This window comes from Acomys minous (genome assembly GCF_964271855.1).
Source record: "Acomys minous genome assembly, chromosome: 14".
Taxonomy (NCBI): domain Eukaryota; kingdom Metazoa; phylum Chordata; class Mammalia; order Rodentia; family Muridae; genus Acomys; species Acomys minous.
Window position 1 is genome coordinate 53,950,958 of NC_140496.1, and position 22,904 is coordinate 53,973,861.

General features: G+C 45.5%; 1 long non-coding RNA gene across 1 annotated transcript in view; it reads left to right on the forward strand.

Annotated features, from left to right (window-relative positions):
• LOC311582656 overlaps window positions 1-22,904 on the forward strand; it is a 71,009-nt gene that overhangs the window by 11,608 nt on the left and 36,497 nt on the right. The window lies entirely within an intron of this gene.

Here is a 22,904-nt window from a genome sequence, read left to right on the forward strand (position 1 = left end):
CAAATGCTCACTCATAGGTGGGACCACTGTAGCAGTCACCACTCCCACACGGTTCAGGGAACATTTCACAGGAGGAGGTAGAAAGAGTGTAAGAGGTGGATAATGGGGAGGAGCCCTGAGGAATGCATCTTCTGGATTTCACATGGCGGTTGCATTCACGAACTCAACAGCAGCTGTTGTTAGTTGCATTAAAAAGCTGCATATGAGAATCCAGCCTTGATTCTGGCGAGATGGGGAGGTGCTCTCCAAGTCCCTTACCGAGGGGTTATTGGACCTGTGGCCACTGATGGATTTCTCATGATTCAGTGGGTGACTCCACACTCATACAGAACTGGGTAGCACTTGCAGGGAGCTCAGGGAGCCTGGCTGAGGGCTTGAGTGAAGATGTTGTTGACATGAGCATAGCTATATCAAGGGCCCCATTAGAGTCATCAAGCTCAGAGGGATGGCAGGGCTTTCCTGGGGGTGCTGAGTGTGGGTGTTGACAGTGTGTGCCGAGAATGTCCACTGTGCCTTTCTCACCGACCCATGTTTGTGCCTGAAGACTACCCTGCAGAGACTGCTCCTCCTACCAAGATTCCAATCCCAGCATTCTGTGTGTGTCTGTTTGTTTTTATCTCATTCCCTTGCTGTGCTCCAGGCAGGTCCCTGGAGCTGTGCATGAGTGCAGCAGTAAATTGACTTAGTATGTAACAAACAAAAAGACTTAGGGACCAAGTAAGAGGTGCTTTGGAGGAAGTTGGGGGAAGTGGAAGGTGGGTCTGATCGTATTTCATTGTATACATGTACAAAATCTTCAAGATGGAAGAAAATTCTAAAACTTTTTAAACCATCTGCCCTCTGTTTACAGTGATGTAGAGTCTTTGACACAAAACACCTACTGTGTTCTTCTTACTCTAAGATACATCTTCTTTATGATAACACATTTTAACTTGGGGTGCACCTTAAAATCAATGTTATCTTTGCACCCATCAGATTTTGGCACTATTCTTCTTTGTCATTTGTCATAGAGTCAGTGGCTTCTTAACTTTTGCGAAGAGTAGCGTCCTTCTCTGGTTCCAGTGTATCAAGAGGAGGGAAAAGTGACAGTCCCTTGACTAGCATCAGGTTTAACCATTTTCTGTCTCTCACACCAACATCCGTGAACCAGACTGGCCTCCTGCCTTCGCCGGTTCCACCGTTCACCTCCTACACATGCAGCTACTCTAGACCACATTTCACCTTCACCTCCACACTCTGGCCCAGTCTCTCTTTGTTGGCTGCCTCAGGGAGCAGACGTTTTCAGTCTGAGCTGGCTTCAGAATGTTCAAGGCAGAAGCTCAGGGACTGGTCCCCAGTGGAGACAGGAGACTGACCTTAAAGTGGCCGGGGGAGAGGCGAGTGTGAGGTATTCAGCCAGACATGGCCCTGTATAGATTTGCTGAAGGACAAACAGGGTCACATTCTAAGAAATGCATTGGCAGGTGACCTCATAACTGCAGACATCCCCGAGAGTAGGGACAGGACCTAAGCCAGCTGTGCTGCCACTGGGATCATTGTTGAATATGTAGTATTCCTTAGCTAGATGGTCCTGCCTCAGCCTCCTGTGCTGAGATTATAGGTGAGGACCATCAGGCCCAGCTTCCACAACATCTTCATGGATCAGTGACAGTGTTCATTTGGTTCAGCTCTTTTCTTGAAATAACTAGAATCTACCTGCCTGTGCCTCACTTGCCCTGTTGGTCTAGAGGAAATAGTTTCCAAGATAATGGATGAGACAGCCTAAAAGTGCTCAAGTGCTGAGCTTCTGTGGCTTCCAACTGGAGGGTTTTAACAATAATGTCTGATGTGAGAGTCCTAGACTGACTGCACATTAGGCCAACAGCTATGTGAGCTTCTCCCTGGACCTGTTGTGAGCCTGGGCTGTTCTGATTCCTGTCTCTCAGCTCTCAAGTTCCTTTTCTGTACTGGTTACCAGTCCCTGGTGATTTTTTTCACTGGATGAATTTTATTTTCACTTGGTAATGTATTCCTGGCCCTGAGGAAGAGGTGCCTTGTGCAGTATTTACAGTGTCGCCAAGATGCTCTGCTGCCTCCTATTGCTGTAGTGCTGCAAACTGTAATCTCTTTAGAAGTCCAGGTCCTCTCTCTGTGTGTCACTTAGAAATGTTTTCAGCCCAAGTCTAATTTTTAGTGGTTCTGCATTGCCGCTTGACAGAGAGGTAACTTGCATCAGCTTGAGATTATAATGTGTTAGCTTATTTTATTTGGTGTGTCTGGTGTGCCTTTTAAATAGCCATGGTAGAGAAATTCATGGGTCTTCTATTGCTGGTTGCATGATCAGTTGTGTTTGTATTCATTTAGGATGACTAGGGAGGCAGTTCTGAGTCTTTTAGAGACTTCCAGTTGGTGTTGACTTTCAATGCAGGCCCATTCTTTCTGAGTGGAAAAACAAAATATCAATTCTCCTCAGAGTCTCTGGACTGTCTATGTGTAGACACTAAAGAAATCAGTCAACAGTGTTGCTGTACCTCGGGTTCCAGGTTGTATCTCTGGAATTTGAAATAGGAAAGTTAGAATAATAACAAGAAGACTGTGTTATGTGTATATTCCTGGTGTTTTCTGATTAGACTTTATACACTGTGCTATTTTATTCTCATATTTACTTTTTAGCTAACATGAAACAAATTACACCAGGTGGTGAAGAGAAAGCATCTTACTATTTTTACTAAAATGAATAGAGTGGTGCGAAGTGCTCGACTGAAACTTTGCCTTCTTAATTCGCCCGACTGTTGACATTAATTAATGTTCTTTCTCTGTCATTAGGGTTCTTGCATGATAGTCAGACTTATCATTTGGTAGGGAAGTAAGAAAGTTAATGTTTCAATTTTTATGGATATGAATTCTCTGCACCATAGAAGCATAGATAGACAGATAGATGGATTGATTGACTGTTTTTGTTTCTTTAAGGTAAGGTTTCTCCGTGTAGCTTTGGTTGTCTCTGAAGTCACTGTGTAGACCAGTCTGGCCTCAAACTCAGAGACCCATCAGCCTCTGCTTCCTGAGTGCTGGGATTACAGGCATGCCCCAACCATTAGGCTCGAAGAAACATTTTTAATTTAAAATGTTTTCTTTATACACATGTGTGTTTTGCCTGCATGCATGCCTGTGTACTAGTCTTGTGCCTGGTGCTGTGGAGGCCAAAAGAAGGCACGGAATCCTCTGGAACTTGAGTTATGGGTGGTTGTAAGCTACCATGAGGTTGCTGGAATACACTGTTGGTCATCTCAAAGATTAGCTAATGTTTTGGGTTTTTTTGTTTGTTTGTTTGGTTTTTTGTTGTTGTTGTTGTTGTTTTTCCTTTTAGGTTTTTCAAGACAGGATTTCTCTGTATAACAGCTCTGGCTGTCCTGGAACTCGCTCTGTAGTCTAGGCTGGCCTCAAACTCTTGGAGATCCACCTGCCTCTGCCTCCCAAGTGGTGGGATTAAAGGTGTGCACCATCACTGCCTGGCCAAGCCCGTGTTCTTAATTGCTGAGCTATTTCTTCAGCCCTGAAATATAGATACTAAAAATTCCTGATGTGTTTGTATACTGTTGGTAGGAATGAGGAAATACATTTTTTTAAAATGTTGGTTTTCTAAGTGGTATTAGGACTCCTTTAATTAACTCTATGGCTTCATAGCTAAGACTCATATTTATGTCACTCGGGGAACAGGGCTCTGTGAATCTAAAGACAAGTTTCTGATTAGAAAGTTATAAAACTCACTCCTTTATAGCTCCTTTTCTCTGTATTGGTTCCAGTGCAGTTATAAAAGGCATCATTTTTCCTGTCAGGATAAGATAACTGAAGGCTACACTACTCCTTTGAGGACAGAGGAGGTAGAGGCAAGCAACTTCCTGTGGAGAACAGGAAGGATCTGTGGACAGCAACTTCTTCATCAAAATAGTAAAATGCAACTTTCATTGTACAGTCAGAAGCATCATCTACAGCAAAGCTGGTGGGAGAGCAGTGTGTGTAAGTGTGTCTGTGTGTGTATGTGTGCGGTTGTGTTTGTGTGTAAGACTGTGTGATATGTGTTTGGGTGTGTGTGTGAAAGAGTATGTTCAGATGTTTGGTGTTTGTTTTGGGGTATGTGTGTGTGTGTGTAAAAGAATGTGTGTGGTGTGTGTGCATGTGTAAGAGTGTGTGTGGTGTGTGTATGGGAGTGTGTGTGATGTATTTTTGAGTGTAGATATGTGTAAGCGTGTGAGTGTGTGTCGGGTGTAGGTGGAGGATGGTATGTGGATGCTGCATGTGCAGGTGTGTAGAGGCCAGAGGCAGACATTGGGAGTTCTGCTCTCCCTATACTGTATCCCCTTAGAACAGGTTTCTCATTGAATCTGGAGCTTACTGCTGGTGTGTTGGTTTATCCCCAGCTAGGCTGGCTGGCTAGTGAACCCCAGAACTCTAGCTTTTGTGTGGGTACTGGGCATCTGAATTCAGGTCCCCATGTTTGCAGAGCCAAGGCTCTTTCTTATCCCTTGCTGTAGTAGGGGGCATGCTTTTCCTCCATAAGGATTTATCAGTCTGACACAGTCTGGCTATGTAACCTCAGATAGCCTCAAAACTGGTGATCCTCCTGATGTAGCTGCCTAAGTGCTGGCATTAAAGGTGTGTTTCTCAGCTGGACGTTGTGGTGCACACCTTTAATCCCAGCACTCGGATCACTGTGAGTTCGAGACCAGCATGGCTACAAAGTGAGTCCAGGACAGCCAAGATAACAGAGAAACCCTGTCTCGAAAAACCAAAAAAGAAAGAAAGAAAAAAAGAGAAAGAAATGGTCTTTATTCTGGGAACAAGGTAATTCATATTCTACTGATTTTTACTTGTATAATATGTTTTAACTGCCCCTGCCCACAGGGTCTTCAAATGGAACCTGGGAGGGAGGTGCTGCAGTGAAAATAAAGGACAGGAGACATAAAGAAATGAGGGCAAGTCTGAATTCTGATCAAGCCCCATTTATTGAAAAAATTCACAGTTTTTATAGGGTTTCAGGCAAGGGCAGGGTTGCTATGGAAACTAATGGCAGCTCTTCTGCTCTCTAGTAGTAAAAACTTCAAGCTAAGGAAGTAAACTCTGAGGGAATGTAGCTGATAAGCAAGCGGGTTCCTAGGAGCTAATGAGGATGCTCTGCTGTATATCTCAGTAGTAAAAACTTCAAGGATAGGGAGATAGGTTCTGAGGAATGCAGCTGCAGAGATAAGGTAAACAAGCGGCTTCTTGGGACTGGGACTGGATAGTGTGGCCTCGGGCTGACCCTCAGCTTGCTACGTGCCAAGCAGAGGTGTAGAAAATGGAGCCTACAGGTAAGGTGGAATTGCCTATGTTTAGGCCAAGAGCCACTAAGGGTGGCCCCCGACATTTAACATTCTAGTATGTAAACATTACTACATCCTCAGAGGAAAACACACACACACACACACACACACACACACACACACACTCTCTCTCTCTCTCTCTCTCTCTCTCTCTCTCTCTCTCTCTCTCTCTCTCTGTGTTCTACCTCTGTAATGAGCATTCTGATCCTAGGATCTTGTACTTCCTTGGATCTCTGTGGCTCTATCTCTCAATCTGATATACTTTATGGGACAGGTTCTGGTCCTTTCACTATGCTGATGCATTTCTTCTGACTTGAAACTCAGTCCAGTTCAGCTGATGTGAAATTGATAGCATCTCATTGATCTGTGGGTGAACTGACATACTGAGATCTATATAATCATACTGTATTCTCATGGAACACAGCCTGGGAGAAGAAACCCTCTTCCTAGGCAGGTAGCAATCCTACTTTCTAGACAGAATTCCAGAATGAAAGATGCCTATCTCACATGGCTGTTTACTTTGCATTCATCGTTGACAGAAACTTAGGAACTGATACTGATGAAGAACAAAGTAACACGTGATAAGCATTGAATGAGCTACTGGATTCCATTCTTGCCTGTTACGTCTTTTCCATGTGATATTAAGGATGGAGTCCAGGGTCTCAAGCATGCTGAGCTCACACTCTGACTCTGAGGTATACCCAGCCCTACTTCCTTTATTCTTTCAAGAGCCCCATAAAGTGCATAGTATTAGTATCCTCAGATTTCAGGTAAAAGGGGCAGAAAGGATCAGCACCCTCAAAGAAAGTAAATGACCAGATTGCAACTATGAGGAAACTTATTTCTACTGCCCACTGCTTCATAATACATGGTTATTATGGATTTTTAGGCAGGCGACTGATGAGGCTGATTTTCGAAGTGGGTCAGAAAGTATGAGTAACATCATCAGCTCTGTGCTTCCCTATGTGTTTCTCCTCCATGTTTCTCATTTCTCTTTCTTCCCCCCTCCCCACATGCACCCTAAGAGAGACAGCTACTGGACTCCACCTCTTCATATTTGTTTATTTCTAAAAAAGTGAAGGACTGTGGGAACTGGACAAGGGCTATCTTCCCTGAGCAGAAGCCCCCTCCCTGCCCTATGCTCAATCAGCTTGAAGTCAGCTTCCCTGGGAGCTAGAGGAGGGGCTCAGTTCCCTGAGATCCAAACAAAAGCTCACCTTATCAGATTAGGGCCAGCTTCCCCTTCCCCAATTGTGTGGGAGACCCTGGAAGTGTAACAGCTACAGCAGATGAAATGTCTAGATAAGAGTCCCCCTGCAGCATGACTCAGAGCTCCTCTGCCCTGTACCTTATCAATTAAGGCCAACTTCCCCTAAGCCCCTTACCCAATTATGTGATGCCAAGGCTGGGAAATTCCCACTTGCAGTTTCTGCCTTTAAAAACCTTGTATTGGAAGGAGTCAAGGCTGCCCACCTTCCTCAGCCTCTGGGGAACGGATGGTCCTTGCTCTGGAGCCAGATCAATTAAAAAAGACCCTGTGTACATTACATCAGACTGGTCCCTCGTAGTCTGTGAAGTTTTGTGACTTGGGCATTACAGGACAACTGGTCGACCTCCTGTTTATTATTTTGAAAATGTGCTATGTATACATACATGTTATAGTTATATACATACACACACATACATATGTATATATATAAACTATAGTTAAAAATCCGGTGTTATGCTGGGTGTGGTGGTACACGCCTTTAACTCCAGCACTTGGGAGGCAGGCGGGTCACGTGAGTTCGAGGCCAGCCTGGTCTACAAAAGGAGTCCAGGACAGCCAAGGCTACACAGAGAAATCCTGTCTCGAAAATGAAAACCAACCAACCGACCAACCAAAACAAAACAAGAAACGGTGGAAAAAGTCATCCACTCCCACATTTGTTCGGGAGGAAGTGGACACTAACCAGTGTCCAGTCTGCTAACTAGTGTCCAGTCTGCAAAGGGGCCTTAGGGGAAGAAGGAAAAAATGGGTCAAGCAAAGCCTTCCTTTGATTTTTTTTTTTTAATCCCTACGTAGTGGGATTAATTTGCAAGAGGAAGACTAGAGGAGCCAAAGGTTCTTCTAAGCCCAAGTAAACCTTGAAGACCAGATCTTCAACTAGAGGGAGTTCTTTTTTTGGTGGGTGAAGGGCGGGGGAGCTGTCCCTTCCTGGAGGACATTTCAAACCAGGGTCCACCTGAGAAAGGGGTACAAATTAAAGAGGAAAGACAGAGACACACGTGGATATGAAAGCCAAGCCAAGCAGTCAGATCCAGGTTTCTGCTTTAATGTAAGGAGTGCAGTGTATAAAGTCACAGCCACCTGTAAGGTCTCCATCCCACCCAGCCCCTTGGGCAGGCTGAAAAGAAAACATTCCATGGAAAGCTCTTCACGGAGCTCCTTTGAGTCTCTCAGTGAGAGGTAAAACAAACATCCAGGCACTGCAAAGCTTCTGCAGCAAAGAATCAAAACCTTCAGTAACAGGATGGATCATCTGAGTAGGGGTTGGCAGCTCAAAAATGAGCAGAAAGACTGCTCCACTGAGCCACAGCACAGAAACATGGCCTCTGACTGGGGGTGAGTTCTACAACATTTGCATTGAAAGCAAACTGAATTCACACAGAAATCTTGCACTTGGAGAATCACGTCTGAACAGTTGAGAGCGCTGGCTGTTCTTCCAGGCCCACGAACTCTGACAGCCTCCTCATGGCCTCAGGAGAACCAGTAGTCAGACAGACAGACAGACAGATGCATGCACGCACTCACTCATGCAGAGCCAGCCAACAGTATGTGGCTCAGGACAAGTGACAAGCCAGTGGTGGTGGTGAATTTAGCTAAGATTAAAGGGAAAGCCGATAAACAAATAAATAACTGGAAACTTCTTATTCATCCATTTATTTATTTAATTTTATTGAGTTATATAGTGAAAGAGGGCCAGTGGGCTGGGAGGTAGGGAGAGTACCACCTGTGGGTCAGGAGGGGAGGGTCGTGTTCTTATGCTGGGAGGATGAAGTTTCTTCTTTTGGGAAAGAGGGTGGTCAGTCAGTCCATCTGTCGGTCCAGACGGGCTGGGGCATAGTTCTGTGCCTTTTATCTTCAAGAAGAACCTTGCTTCTGGCCTCTCTCTCCCTCCTGCATGGAGGCAAGAAAGCAAGCAGAGAAAACGGCCATCAAGTTGGGACCCACAAAGCAAGTGTACATTCCACAAATGCTGATAGCAGAGAACTGAGTCTAGCACACAGCCACCTTCCTTTCCACTCAGATAATAGATCCAGGCACGGAGTATCAAGCCACTAATTCCATCCGTCGGCATCGAAGCTGAAAATAACTACATTACTTTATGTGAACGTTTTGAAGTTTTAGGGAACACAATGCTTCCCAATGTCTGTATGCTCCACAAGAGGTGGGGGGGAGATAAATAAATAAGTAGATAGGTAGACAAAAAGACAAGTAAGTAAGTCAATAAATAAATAAATAGAAAAAGTCATCTTTCTTGATTGACTGACATTATGTAAGAGGGACAACTGGTCATCCTCCTCTCAGGATTCCAGAACTCCTTGTTCTAGGGACTTTGAGGAAGCCAAGAGACAGCTGCTGGACTCCACCTCTTCATATTTGTTTATTAAAAAGAAAGATAAAGTGATGAACAACTGGCCAACCTCCTGTTTATTATTTAGAAATTGTGTTTATATATATATATACATAAATAAGTTTAATATATATGTACATACATATAACGTATAGTTGAAAGAAAAGGTGGAAAAAGTCACTCACTCCCTTGTTGTTGAGGAAGAAGTGCACACTAACCTGTGTCCAGTCTGCAAAGAGGCAGATAAATTCCCCCTTACATCCAAATGAAGCAATGGATCAGGCAAAGCCTTCCTTTGATTTCTATCCTCACATAGTGGGATTAATTTGCAAGAGGAAGACTAGAGGAGCCAGAGGTTCTTCTAAGCCCAAGTAAACCGTGAAGACCAAACCTTCAACTGGAGCGAGTTCTTTATTTTTTGAGGGGAGGGGAAGGGGAGTTCCAAAACATTCACACTAAAAGCAAACTGAATTCACGCAGAAGTCTTCGCGTCTCAGCAGTTAAGAGCACTATCCATTCTTCCTGTCCCAGGAAATCTGATACCCTCCTCATGGCCTCTGTAAGTACCAGTAGTCCACTGACAGACGTGTCTTAGTGCTCCTCTCTATGGCCCTGGCCTGCCTTCTTTCTGACTTGCCAATCTCCATGGTCTCATCTGAGACGGGTGCTGTGTAGCAGCCCTCTCATAGTACCCGCCTCTGTTCCTGAGAGAACAGTATCCTGGTCTGTGGAAGAGTTCACCTCTATAGACAGGACTGGAATTTATTTTTTATTTATTTTATTTTATTTAAATTCAATTAAAAAATTATTGACTTTCCACTCCAGTCTCTTCTTGGTCCCACCCTCCCTCCCTCTTCTCCCATATGGCCCTCCCTTTGTCCTCAGAGAAGAGGAGCCTTTCTCTCCTACCGAGTAACCTTATTAGGTCTCATCAGGACTGCCTGCATCCTATTCCTCTGTGGCATGGTAAGGCTGCCCCGCCAGGAGGAGGTGATCAAAGTGCAGGTAACAGAGTCCATGGCAGGGACAGCCCCTGCTCCTCTTACTAGGGAACCTCTATGGAGACTGAGCTGTCTATCTGCTATATCTGAGTGGGGGACCTAGGTCCTGTCCATGCATGGTCCTTGTTTGATGCATCAGCCTCTGCCAAGGCCCCTGGACCCAAATTTCTTAGCTCTGTGGTCTTGTGGAGCTCTTGTCTTCTCTGGGTCCTTCCAACCCCCCAACTCTTCCATAGGACTACCTATGCACTGCCCAACGTTTGGCTGTCAGACTCGGCTCCTACTTCAGTCCCATGCTGGGTGCAGTCTGTCAGAGGACCTCTACAGTAGGCTCCTGCCCTGTTCCCTCTCTTCAATCACGTCCAATGTCTATCCTATTTGCCCTTCTGAATGAGAATTAATCATCCTCCCTAGGGTCCTCCTTGTTACTTAGCTTCTATAGGTCCATGGGTTGTAATATGACTATCTTGTGTGATATGGCTAATATCCACTTATAAGTGGGTACATACCATGTGTGTACTTCTGAGTCTGGGTTACTTCACTCAGGATGATCTTTTCTAGTTCCATCCATTTGCCTACAGATTTCATGGTGTCCTTGTTTTTAATAGCTGAGTAGTACTCCATTGTGTAACTGTACCACAGTTTCTTCACTCATTCTTCAGTTGAGGGACATCTGGGTTATTTCAAATTTCTGGTTATTAGGAATAAAGCTGCTATAAACATATTTGAGCAAATGTTCCGTGGTATTATGGAGCATCTTTTGGATGTATTCTTAGGAGTAGTACAGCTGGGTACTACTGTGGTAGTGCTATTACTAATTTTCTGATAAAGTGCCAGATTATTTTCCAGTGTGGTTGTACAAGTTTGAACTCCCACCAGCAATGGAGGGATGTTCCCCTTTCTCCACATCCTTGCCAGCATGTGCTGTCTGTCTCTTAAGGTTTTGATCTTAGCCATTCTGACAGGGTACAGAGCTAAATAGAGACTTCTCAACAGAAGAATATAGAATGCTCATTTGTTAGAATTTGAACTTTTTTTTCTTTTTCAAAAATTTATATTTATTCATTTATTCATTATATATTGTGATCATACCCACTCCCTCTCTCCCTTTTCCCTTCGCTTTCTTCCCTCCCTCCCCTACTCCTCTGAAAAGAGGAGCTCTGGCAACCCCCCTCCAGCACATCAAGTTTCCTCAGGACTGAACACATCCTCCTTCTCCACTGTAGCCTGATGAGGCAGCCTCAAGGAGCAGGGGATGGAGGAGAGTGACCAAAAAAACCAACCAACCAACCAACCAACCAAAAAAACCAGGCAATGAAGTCCACATCAGAGTCAGTCATGCACCCTTTACTAGGGGACCTACATGAGGCCTGAGCTGCTCATTGACCACATTTGTGTTGGGGGCCTAGGTTAAGCTCATGCATGGCCCTAGGTTGGTGTGTTAGTCTCTGAAATCCCCTGGACCTAGGTTAGTTTGCTCTGTTGGTCTTCCTGTGGAGCTCCTGTACCCTCCAGGTCCTATCCTTCACCCCACTCTTCCACAAGACTCCCTACACTTTGCCCAATGTTTGGCTCTAAGTCTCAGCATCTGTTTTGATCTGCTGCTGGGTTTTGTCTCTTGGAGGACAGCTATGCTAGGCTTCTGTCTGTGAACAAAGCAGAGCATCATTAATAGTGTCCAGGGTTGGCTCTCTCCCAGGGGTTGGGTCTCAGGTTGGGCCAGGCATTAGTTAGACATTCCTTCAATCTCTGCTCTATCTTTATCCCTGCACATCTTGAAAGCAGGGTAAATTCTAGGTTGATGTTTTTGTGCGTGGGCTGGTGTTCCCTCCCTCCACTAAGAGTCCTATCTAATTAGAAGTTATCGTATTAAATCTCCCTGACCCTTACTACTAGGAGTCACCCCCTATCCTCCCAGAAGCCTACCTTGTCTTCAGTCTCCAGCTTGTTACAAGGATTCCCCACCCACAGTTTCTCTTCTCTCTGCAGGCCCTCTGTCCTCCAGCGCCCCTTTCCTCCCCAGGTCTGATATCCATCCTTATTTCTCTCTCTGCTCCCTCTCTTATGTAGTTCCCTCTCTTCTACTGCTTCTGCTATCTATTCTACTTCTTCGGAGTGAGATTTAAGTATACTCCCTTGGGTCCTCCTTGCTACTTAGATAAGTGGGGTCTGTGAATTATAGTATGTTTATCCTACACTATATCTCTATATGCTTATAAGTGAGTAGATACCATGTATGTCTTTCTGGGTCTTAGCTACCTCACTCAGGGTGATCTTTTCTAGTTCCATCCATTTGCCTGAAAATTTCATGATTTCCTGGTTTTTGATAGCAGAATAGTATTCTGTGGTATAAATGTACCAGTTTCTTTATCCATTCTTCCATTGAGGGACATCTAGGTTGTTTCCAGTTTCTGGCTATAATAAATAAAGCTTCTATGAACATAGTTGAGCAGATGTCCTTGTTGTATGGTGGAACATCTTTTGAGTATATGCCCAGGAGTAGTATAGCTGAGTCTTGAGGTAGAGCTATTCCCAATTTTCTGAGAAAGTGTGGAGAGCCACGGAGCCCTTTGTGGACCCCCGCCTCCACAGGGCGCCCGGCATGCAGCCGGAGCCGTTTCGATTTAAACAACCCCTTATTTGAAAAAGGCCCGCTGCTTGCGAGCCTATCAGAGCGTGAGACGCGTCTTGGTGTGATTGGCTGTTTGAGTGCTATAAATGAATGTGAGGGGCGTGGCTTGGGGGAATTTTTCACCGAAGCGAAGAAGAAAGGCCTGAATAAAGCTACTTAGGAGAAGAACCGGTGGTCGCGTCTTACTTGCCGGTCAAGCGAGGCGCGACAAGTGGTGGCCCGTACGGGGAACCGACTCCCCCACCGTCAAGTTCAGAACTCCAAGTGGTCAGGGATTGCCGGCGGGTAAGTTCCTGGTAAGTGGAGCTTACAACCCCTGGGGAAGGGGAAAGTCCTCGGGAGGGAGGCTATCCTTAGGTCTCCGGAAGGGAGCTAATTCTTAGGTCTCCGGGAGGGAGCTAATTCTTAGGTCTCCGGGAGGGAGCCAATAAGTGAAAATATGGGTGCGTCACAGTCTCATCCAGTTTTCGCCGCTCTTCAAGAGCTGTTAAAATCAAAGGGAATCAAATTAAAGAGTAAAACTTTGGAAACCTTTTTATCAGAATGTGATACCGTAGCCCCGTGGTTTGCTGAATCGGGTAAACTAGCCTCCTCGAGCTGGGACAAGTTAGGTAGAGATCTAGACTTCGCCTGGGAACAAGGCGATCTGAAAAGAGGTATAAGACCTATATGGAGGCTGGTACGCAGTTGCTTGGAGGATACCAGATGCTCACAGGCTCTGGAAGTAGGGAAACGGGCCTTAGAGCAGCTCAAAGAAGAAAGGTCTTTGAGGTCAGAGAAAGGGGACACATCAAGCGACAGTTCAGACTTGGAAGAAGATATTGAGGAATTAGCAGAAAAAATGGAGAGGTCCACCTTGTATCCAGACCTGACTCCATTTAAAAAGGGGAATTTGCCAAAGGAGGAAGTGAACATTCCTAATCCTGGGCCAGAGGCAACTGCAAGCGCTCGGTCTCTCTGCCCGCAAGTTTGGAGGGACGTTAGAGCTGGTGCCTTGGGTTTTCCAGTGTTCCAGGATGCTCAGGGACAGCGCTACCACGAGCCCCTAGAGTTCAAAATTGTGAAGTCCCTTGCCGAGTCGGTACGTACCTATGGCGTTTTGGCTTCCTTCACAGTGGTGCAGGTTGAAGCACTGAGCAGACACTGCATGACGCCCACGGATTGGGGTAGCCTTGCCAAGGCCTGCCTCACTCCTGGTCAATACCTTGATTTTAAGGCCTTTGTAATAGAATTTGCCGCTGAACAGGCCGCCGCTAACGCTGCGGCAGGAAATCCAGCCTGGGACAGGGACATGCTTCTAGGACAGGGCCGATTTGCAAATCAACAGACGGGGTATCCAATGCAAGTGTATGAGCAGATTAACCAAATTGCCATTAGGGCATGGAAGGCCTTACCCAATAAAGGGGAGGTAAGTGGGAACCTGACTAAGATCATGCAAGGTACCACAGAACCGTTTTCTGATTTCGTCGCCCGCATGGTTGAGGCAGCAGGGAGAATCTTCGGGGACCCAGATGTCGCCATGCCCCTGGTTAAGCAGCTAGTGTATGAGCAATGCACGAAGGAATGCCGTGCTGCCATCACTCCTTATAAGGGCAAAGGGATAGAAGTCTGGATGAAAGTTTGTCGAGAACTGGGCGGGCCTTTGACTAATACTGGACTGGCCGCTGCAGTAGTACAGCTCTCAAGAGGAAGGAAGTCTGCTCCCCCTGGCACTTGTTTCAAGTGTGGCAAACATGGACATTTAAAAAGACAATGTCCTGAGAGAGGAAGTGGACAGGGAGGGGGAGGAAACATTCAACCGAGACAACCAAGTTTGTGCCCCAAATGCAAAAAGGGGAACCACTGGGCAAATGAGTGTAGATCGGTGAAAGATATTAACGGTCAGCATTTGACACCTGGCTATGGTGGAGCTCGTTCAAAAAACGGACAGCGGGGCCCACGTCCCCAGGGCCCGCAAATATATGGGGCCATGGACAATGGGAACCAGGAAAGCTGGGAGGAGGAGAGATGGCCATCTCTCCGTCGTCCCAAGAACCACGGAGAGCCACTTCGGGTTCCGCAGGGTTGGACCTCCGTTCCACCACCAGACTGGTGTTAACTCCCCAAATGGGTGTCCAATTAATAGAGACTGACTTCAAAGGACCCCTGAAGCCTCAAACAGTGGGGCTCTTGATTGGGAGATCCTCCACTGCTCTCCGAGGGTTAATAGTACATCCAGGCATCATTGACCCCGATTATTATGGTACTGTTAAGATTATGGTTTCCTCGCCTCACGGTATTGTGGCCATATCACCAGGCGATCGCATAGCACAATTGGTGATTCTCCCTAGTCTACATACTAATTTTCCATCAGCTAAACAAGAGAGAGGAAAGAAAGGTTTTGGGTCCAGTGGAGTTGATTTAACTTTCCTCTCTTTGCAATTGGATAAGAGACCGATTTTGGACCTGTTAGTGGAGGGTAAAAGAATTTCAGGGTTGCTAGATACTGGAGCCGACCGCAGTATTATTGCCAAAAAGGACTGGCCTACTGCTTGGCCCGTTCAAATTTCTTCACAGATCTTGCAAGGACTGGGATATGCCAAAGCCCCTGACATGAGTTCCAGATTGCTAAAATGGCAGGATCAGGAGGGTCATGTTGGAGAAATTCAGCCCTATGTCCTTGACCTGCCGGTCACCCTATGGGGAAGAGATTTATTACAAGACTTGGGCTTTAGACTAACTAATGAATACTCAAAAGAATCACAGGGAATAATGAACCATATGGGTTATCATCCCAGTTTTGGCCTAGGAAAATATCTCCAGGGACGGCATTCTCCTATAGAGCCAAAACAAAAACAAGGGAAAGAGGGTTTGGGTTTTTCTTAGGGGCCGCTGGGGAGGGGACTCCCATTACATGGAAGACTGAGGACCCTGTATGGGTTCCCCAGTGGCCACTTTCCTCAGAGAAATTACAGGCAGCCACAACCCTTGTTCAGGAACAGCTTAGCTTAGGACATATTCAACCTTCTGTGTCACCCTGGAATACCCCCATTTTCGTTATTAAAAAGAAGTCTGGAAAATGGAGGCTGTTGTATGATTTAAGAATTATTAATGAGCAAATGCAAGTGATGGGACCAATTCAGCGTGGACTCCCGCTACTTTCTACCCTGCCTCAGAATTGGCCCATAATTGTTATTGATATCGAAGACTGCTTTTTTTCCATTCCTTTAAATGAAAGGGATTGGGAACGTTTTGCTTTCACAGTTCCTTCTTGTAATCATGAAAAGCCAGACCAGAGATATGAATGGGTAGTGTTGCCACAAGGTATGGCTAATAGCCCTACGATGTGTCAGCTTTATGTAGGACAAGCTATTGAGCCATTGAGGAAAAAATACCCCAAATTAAGATGTATCCATTATATGGATGACATCCTTCTGGCACACAATGATGAAACCCTTTTGCATACAGCTTTCTCTGAACTAGACCAATTGCTGCGACGAAGGGGATTGTCTATAGCCCCTGAGAAGGTACAACAAGACACCATAGTGAGTTATTTAGGAGCAAAGATTCTACCAAGACAAGTTTGCCCCCAAAAATTGCAGTTACGCCTGGATTGCCTACACACTTTAAATGATTTTCAGAAATTGTTAGGTGATATTAATTGGATTAGACCTTATTTAAAGATTCCAAATTATATCTTAAAGCCATTATTTGCAATTCTAGCAGGGGACAGTGATTTGAATTCCCCTCGACAATTAAATGAAGAAGCACGAAAGGCTTTAAATAAAGTTAATCAGGAATTGCAGAAAGCTTGCCTAAATAGAATAAAAGAAGGAATTCTCATTCAAATGTGCATTTTACAAACATCAGACCAACCTACAGGAATTCTATGGCAAGATGGACCTTTATTATGGATCCACCCAAAATGTTCTCCTGCAAAAACTATAGATCATTATCCCACAGCCATTGCAAAATTAGCCATGGAAGGCCTAAAACAGAGTTTACAATTCTTTGGTATGGTCCCTGAAAGAATTATTGTCCCTTATGATAGTCACCAACTTCAAGTTTTGTTTGCAACAGTTGATGAATGGGCTATTTTAAAAACTAGTTATGATGGGTATTTTGACAATCATTATCCTAAACATCCATTGATGACCTTCTTTAAGGTACATCCAGTAGTGTTTCCAAAAATTACTCGATCCCAGCCCATTAGTGGAGCTGTTAATATCTTTACAGATGGATCAAAGACCGGTTGTGGGGTTTTCTTAGTTGAAGGTCAAAAACCAATCCTCATACAATTCCATCCTACATCACCTCAACGAATTGAGTTGCAAATTGTTTTAGAAGTTTTCAAAAGACATCCGGAACCCTTTAATTTAATCTCTGATTCTAATTATGTTGTGAATCTAGTAAAGACCCTGGAAGTAGCGGGGAATATCAGTGATAGGAGTCCCATTTTTGAAATAGTCAAAGAATTGCAGACAATAATCAAGGAGAGACATAAACCCTTTTTTGTACAGCACATTCGAGCTCATACAGGTCTTCCTGGTCCTCTGTCTACTGGTAATGATATAGTTGATCAATGCACCCGCATGCAATTTGCCTTCATGGCCTCTAGCTTGGAGTTAGCAAAAGAATTTCATTCTAAGTTTCATGTTAATGCCCGGACCTTACAGGCTAAATTTCACATAACCCGAGCGAATGCTCGAGAAGTGGTGCTTCGGTGCCCACAATGTGTTATCCATCACCATCCTCCGTCCTACGGGGTAAATCCTCGTGGGCTTCGGCCGTTACAAGTTTGGCAAATGGATGTAACTCATTTTGCAGAATTTGGAAAATTAAAATATGTGCATGTATCAGTGGATACTTGCTCAGGTATCATTTTTGCTTCTCCCTTGACAGGAGAAAAGGCTTCCCATGTGATGACCCACTGCCTTGAGGCATGGGCTGCATGGGGGAAACCACAACAACTAAAAACAGACAATGGTCCTGCTTACACAGCAGCATCTTTTGCTTCCTTTTGTGAACATATGGAAGTGACATTAAAACATGGATTGCCATACAATCCTCAAGGACAGGGAATAATTGAACGCACTCACAGGACCTTAAAGGAATGCTTAATAAAACAAAAAGGGGGAATAGGCAATGGCCGCACCCCGAAAGAAAGAATAGCTTTAGCCCTATTTACTTTAAATTTTTTAAATCTGGATATAGACGGACGATCCTCTGCTGATCGCCATTCCTCCACTGTGCCTTGTGGACAAGGTTTGGTGAAATGGAAGGATGTCTTGACTGGTATATGGCACGGCCCCGATCCAGTCCTGGCATGGACGAGAGGATCTGTTTGTGTTTTTCCCCGGACAGCAACCGACCCGGTGTGGGTTCCAGAACGTCTCGTCCGTAGGTGCCATGGAGATGATCTTCCTGTGGATCCTGTGGATGATAACCCTCCTCCCGCGCATTCATAGTCGGGAACCCCAATGGGGGATACTGTCAGTTTTCCCAAAGCTGATGCCGATTCGACATGATGCGCAAGCTTTTCCCTGTTTATTTACCTCAAATGCTAGATTAGAATTGCCCTTTGTACCCTTGGAAAAGCAAATTGGCCCCCCTTTTTGTTCATCCTATATAATGGTAGTTATGATGGTTCATGAAAATTATACCCAAGCCGCTAATCTGTCTAAGTTTTTATCAGATCAACTCCAGGGAAATTGGTCAGCCATTCTCGAGCAGGCACTCAACCACTTGCATGTCGTGATTGCAGCTGTTAATTCCATGCGCGGGGACCTGTCCCTTGCCACGAGCTTCTCTTCATGGATGGCGGCAGCGATGAACCACCTGGAAGAGTGGGCGGGGATAGGAGCCTTGGAGTTCTTGATGTTTGCAGTATGTGTGGTATGCTTTTGGTGTATTTGTCGTTTGTGTGTGTCTCAGATGCGTACTCAAGTTATGATGGCTCAGGCATTTGCAGCAGTTGAGGCGGGGCAATCTCCATAAGTGTGGTTGGCGGTCCTGAAGAATTGATCACCTCGTCAAGCTCAGGGTGCGAGGCAGAGCACTGCACAGGAGGTACATTGTTTGCAGTTAATGGCCTCCTGGGGAGCAAGTCTGATTGCATGTGGGTTGGTACCCCAGACCCCACCTCCAGAAAAAAAGGTACTGGACGGGTCCAGTGCTGAGCCAAGTGAACAGCTTTGGCTGAGTACTGTTGTACATCAGTGTCCATTCAACAGGACGGGTTCAGCACTCAATCTGGTGGAGGGCTTAGATTGTGGGCTGTTATACATCAGTGTCCTCCTGGAGATCAGACCTCTACTCTCACCTGTTGCGTCAGCGCTAATAAAACAAAAAGGAGGAACTGTGGAGAGCCACGGAGCCCTTTGTGGACCCCCGCCTCCACAGGGCGCCCGGCATGCAGCCGGAGCCGTTTCGATTTAAACAACCCCTTATTTGAAAAAGGCCCGCTGCTTGCGAGCCTATCAGAGCGTGAGACGCGTCTTGGTGTGATTGGCTGTTTGGGTGCTATAAATGAATGTGAGGGGCGTGGCTTGGGGGAATTTTTCACCGAAGCGAAGAAGAAAGGCCTGAATAAAGCTACTTAGGAGAAGAACCGGTGGTCGCGTCTTACTTGCCGGTCAAGCGAGGCGCGACAAGAAAGCACCAGACTGATTCCAAAGTGGTCATATGAGTTTGTATTACCAATAGCAATGGAGGAGTGTTTCCTTTGCTCCATATCCTAACCTGCATGAGCTGTCACTTGAGATCTTGACTTAGCCATTCTGACAGATGTAAAATGGAATCTTGCAGTTGTTTTGACTTGAATTTCCCTGATGATTAAGGACATTGAGCATTTCTTTATGTGTTTCTCAGCCATTTGAGATTCCTCTTTTGAGATTTCTCTGTTTACCCCTGTACCTCATTTTGTAATTAGATTATTTGGATTGTTACTGTTTAATTTCTTGAGTTCTTTATATATTTTGGATATTAGCCCTTTGCCAGATGTAGGGTTGGTGAAGATCTTTTTCCAGTTTGTAGGTCTCATTTTGTTCTGTTGACAGTGTTACCAAAGATTTTTGGTTTTCGGAAGTACCATTTATTAATTGTTGATCTTAGAACCTGGGCTGTTGGTGTTCTGTTCAGGAAGTTGTTTCCTTTGCCAATGAGTTAAGACTCTTCCCCACTTTCTCTTCTACTAGATTTAGTGTATCTGCTGTTATGTTGAGGTCTTTGATCCACTTGGATTTTTTGGTGATAGATATGGATCTATTTGCATTATTCTACATGTAGACATCCAGTTAGACTAGCACCATTTGTTGAAGATGATTTCTATGCCTGTACAATGAAGCTTTTATTACTATTGTTCTGTAGTACAGCTTGAAATCAGGCATGATGACACGTCCAGAAGCTCTTTTATAGTACAAGAATGTTTTAGCTAGTCTTGATTTTTTTGTTTTTTCATATGAAGTTGATAATTGTTCTTTCAAGGTCTGTAAAGAATTGTGCTGATATTTTGATGGGAATTGCATTGAATCTGTAGACTGCTTTTGGTAAGATGTCCATTCTTAGTATGTTAATTCTACTGATCCATGAGCTTGGGACCTCTTTCTGTCTTCTGATAGCTTCTTCAATTTCTTTCTTCAGAGACTTGAAGTTCTTGTCATATGGGTCTTTTACTTGCTTGGTTACACCAAAATACTTTATATTATTTGTGGCTATTGTGAAAGGGAAATTGTTTCCCTAATTTCTTTCCCAGCTGGTTTGTAGTTTGTATATAGGAAGAATACTGATTCTTTTTAAAAGTTATTTTTGTATCCAGTGTAAGACCCCCGACACGGCGGTCTTAACGTGGAGACCCCCACCAAGAACCAGCGAGACCAAGGCTTCGGTTGCAACACGCAAGAGGCTTTATTATTAAGGGGACGGGTACCCGGGCGTTTCAGTCTCTGGAGAGGCTGGCGCGCCGAGCGAGTCTTTAGGGGGTCCTTTATAGGGAGTTTGGCGGGAAGCGCGATTACAGAAGCGAGAAGCATAGTTACAGGGCTCTGATTGGTAAATTTAAATGAGGCGAGGTTATAGCCCGGTCATTAGATGGGCTCTGCGAACAGGGGAGTTTATCCGTTCTCTGGGCCAGGTGGTCGTCCATAAATATCTTGTTTGACATGAAGCGAGGTTATGGCCCGGCCATCGGATGGGAACAGGGGAGTTTGCCCATTCTCTGGGCCAGATGCCCGACCATAAATATCTTGTTTGACAAGGACAAGCACGCTTTTATCTTTCTCCTCTGAGCCCCAGGCCTTATCTTATCCCGGGAACCTATTATTCTAGTCTTGCCTTGCAAGATAGCGTTACTGCTGCTATGCTTGCTATGTCGGGTGCACAGGGGAGGGGGTCTTACATTCCCCCCTCTTGTTGTAAACTGAATGAAATCTTTCATTCAATGACCTCTGGTTGTGCCTGTTGGAGCTGTTGGTATTGTTGGGTTAGAACCAAGGCCTGTACAACCGATAGGTGGTCTCGGTCTCGGATGAATTGCATCAGTCTGTTAAGAACGCAGGGCCCAAAAAGTAGGAGCAGAACAATAATTAACAAAGGGCCTGTTATGGTAGATATTAAAGTGGTGAACCAAGGAGCCTTATTAAACCAGTTTTCATACCAAGTTCGTCCTGATTCAAATTGCAACTGTCGCTGTTTTAGTCTTTCTCGCAGCTTAGACATACTATCTCTGACTACTCCTGTATGGTCTGCATAAAAACAACATTCTTCCTTGAGGGCTGCACAGAGCCCACCCTCTTTCAGGAATAAAATACCTAACCCTCTATGATTTTGGAGCACTACCTCGGAAAGGGAGGTCAGGGACTGTTCTAATGCACTAATAGATTCTTCTAATGTTTGAAGATCTGCGTTCATGGCCTGCTGTAACTGCTGAAAATGAGCAACCTGAGTGAGAGCAGTAGTCCCGGTTCCGATCCCTGCCACAACTCCCCCGACTGTTAATCCTCCCAATAGCAGTGCCAGAGTGATGGATACTGGCTCTCGGGGGTAACGATTAATCCCCTCAAAATGGCGGTATAGGTCGGAGGGGTCATGGTATGTGATCTTGGGGAAGAGCTGGACTAATACACAGAAGTCCGAGGACATTTTAAGGACGGATGTTGTGACACATGGGGTTAACCCAGTGTTACAGGCCCAATAGGTTCCATTTGGGCCAGTAAGGTACCTGGTTTCCGAAATTTTCGGGGTGCTGGTCAAGGTGGTGTTGCACAGAGATTTATGGGACGAGGGGACGGTCCCTAAGCAAGTTCCCTTACCGGACATTTCAGACAGCGTGAGACAGTGAGAGGTATTGGAGAGACATCTATTGTCTGGGGTGGAGGAGTTAGTAATGCTGGTCATAAGGGCAACTCCCTCATAGTAAGGGGGTTGGGAGGTGAGACACATCCAACATTCCTTAGTCTTTTCCGGGGAAGTATAGTTTAGGGCCTGGTATGCCCCCGTAACCAAGTCCAGGAGCTGATTTCTCGTGCTAGGATGTGAATCTAGGGCAGAGGGGGTGCTAGGATTTACCGAAAATGACGTCGTTGGTGGAGCGGGTTGGGGTAGCACCTGGGGTCTTGGCTGGGCCTGATGTGGCTTAGTCAGGACAGGGTTTGGGCCTATTGCCATGGTGGGGGCAGTGGCCAAGGTTAACTTAACCCTAAAAATTAGTCCAGGGTCTTTTCCCTGGGTAAACAAACGCAATCCCCAGGTGTTTCCTTTAAGCCACCGGCGATCTTGTTTTCCTTTTTCTGTAAACCTGATAACTATGGGGTTGCAGTATTTTCCCTTACAGGGTCCCTCCGGGCCACTGCTGCCGAGAGCGCATCCGCTCTCAAGGTATTTGTGTTCATTTCTTTCGTTTTCCATGGGTTTGTCATAAGTACTGTTTCTTTTTACCGTGATTAGGTCCCAGCTGGAGGAAGGGTTCCAGTAAGCCTCGCCTGTAGTCTCACAACCCCAAGAAGCACAACAGAAATCAGGGGCCCCCCCACATTGGCGTCTAAGCTGCCGAGGTTGGCCTTGTCCCGGACAAACGTAAAACTTTGCAGACCGGAGATTAGCCCGGTAGAACTGTCCTGAGCACCCAAAGGAGCTTCCTATCCCATTTGGAACGCATAGTCTCTCAGCCGGGGGGTTAGAGAGGTCAGTGTGGTCAGGAAGGTCCCAGGTGAGTGACCCAGCTGCCAACTTACAAATATCTGGTGTTAGGTCTGGCCACCAAGTCCATGGAGGATGTAGTGCGGTGACCGACCAGATGGTGTCTCCCTCTTCATTGGTTACCTCCCAGGTTTGTTGTACT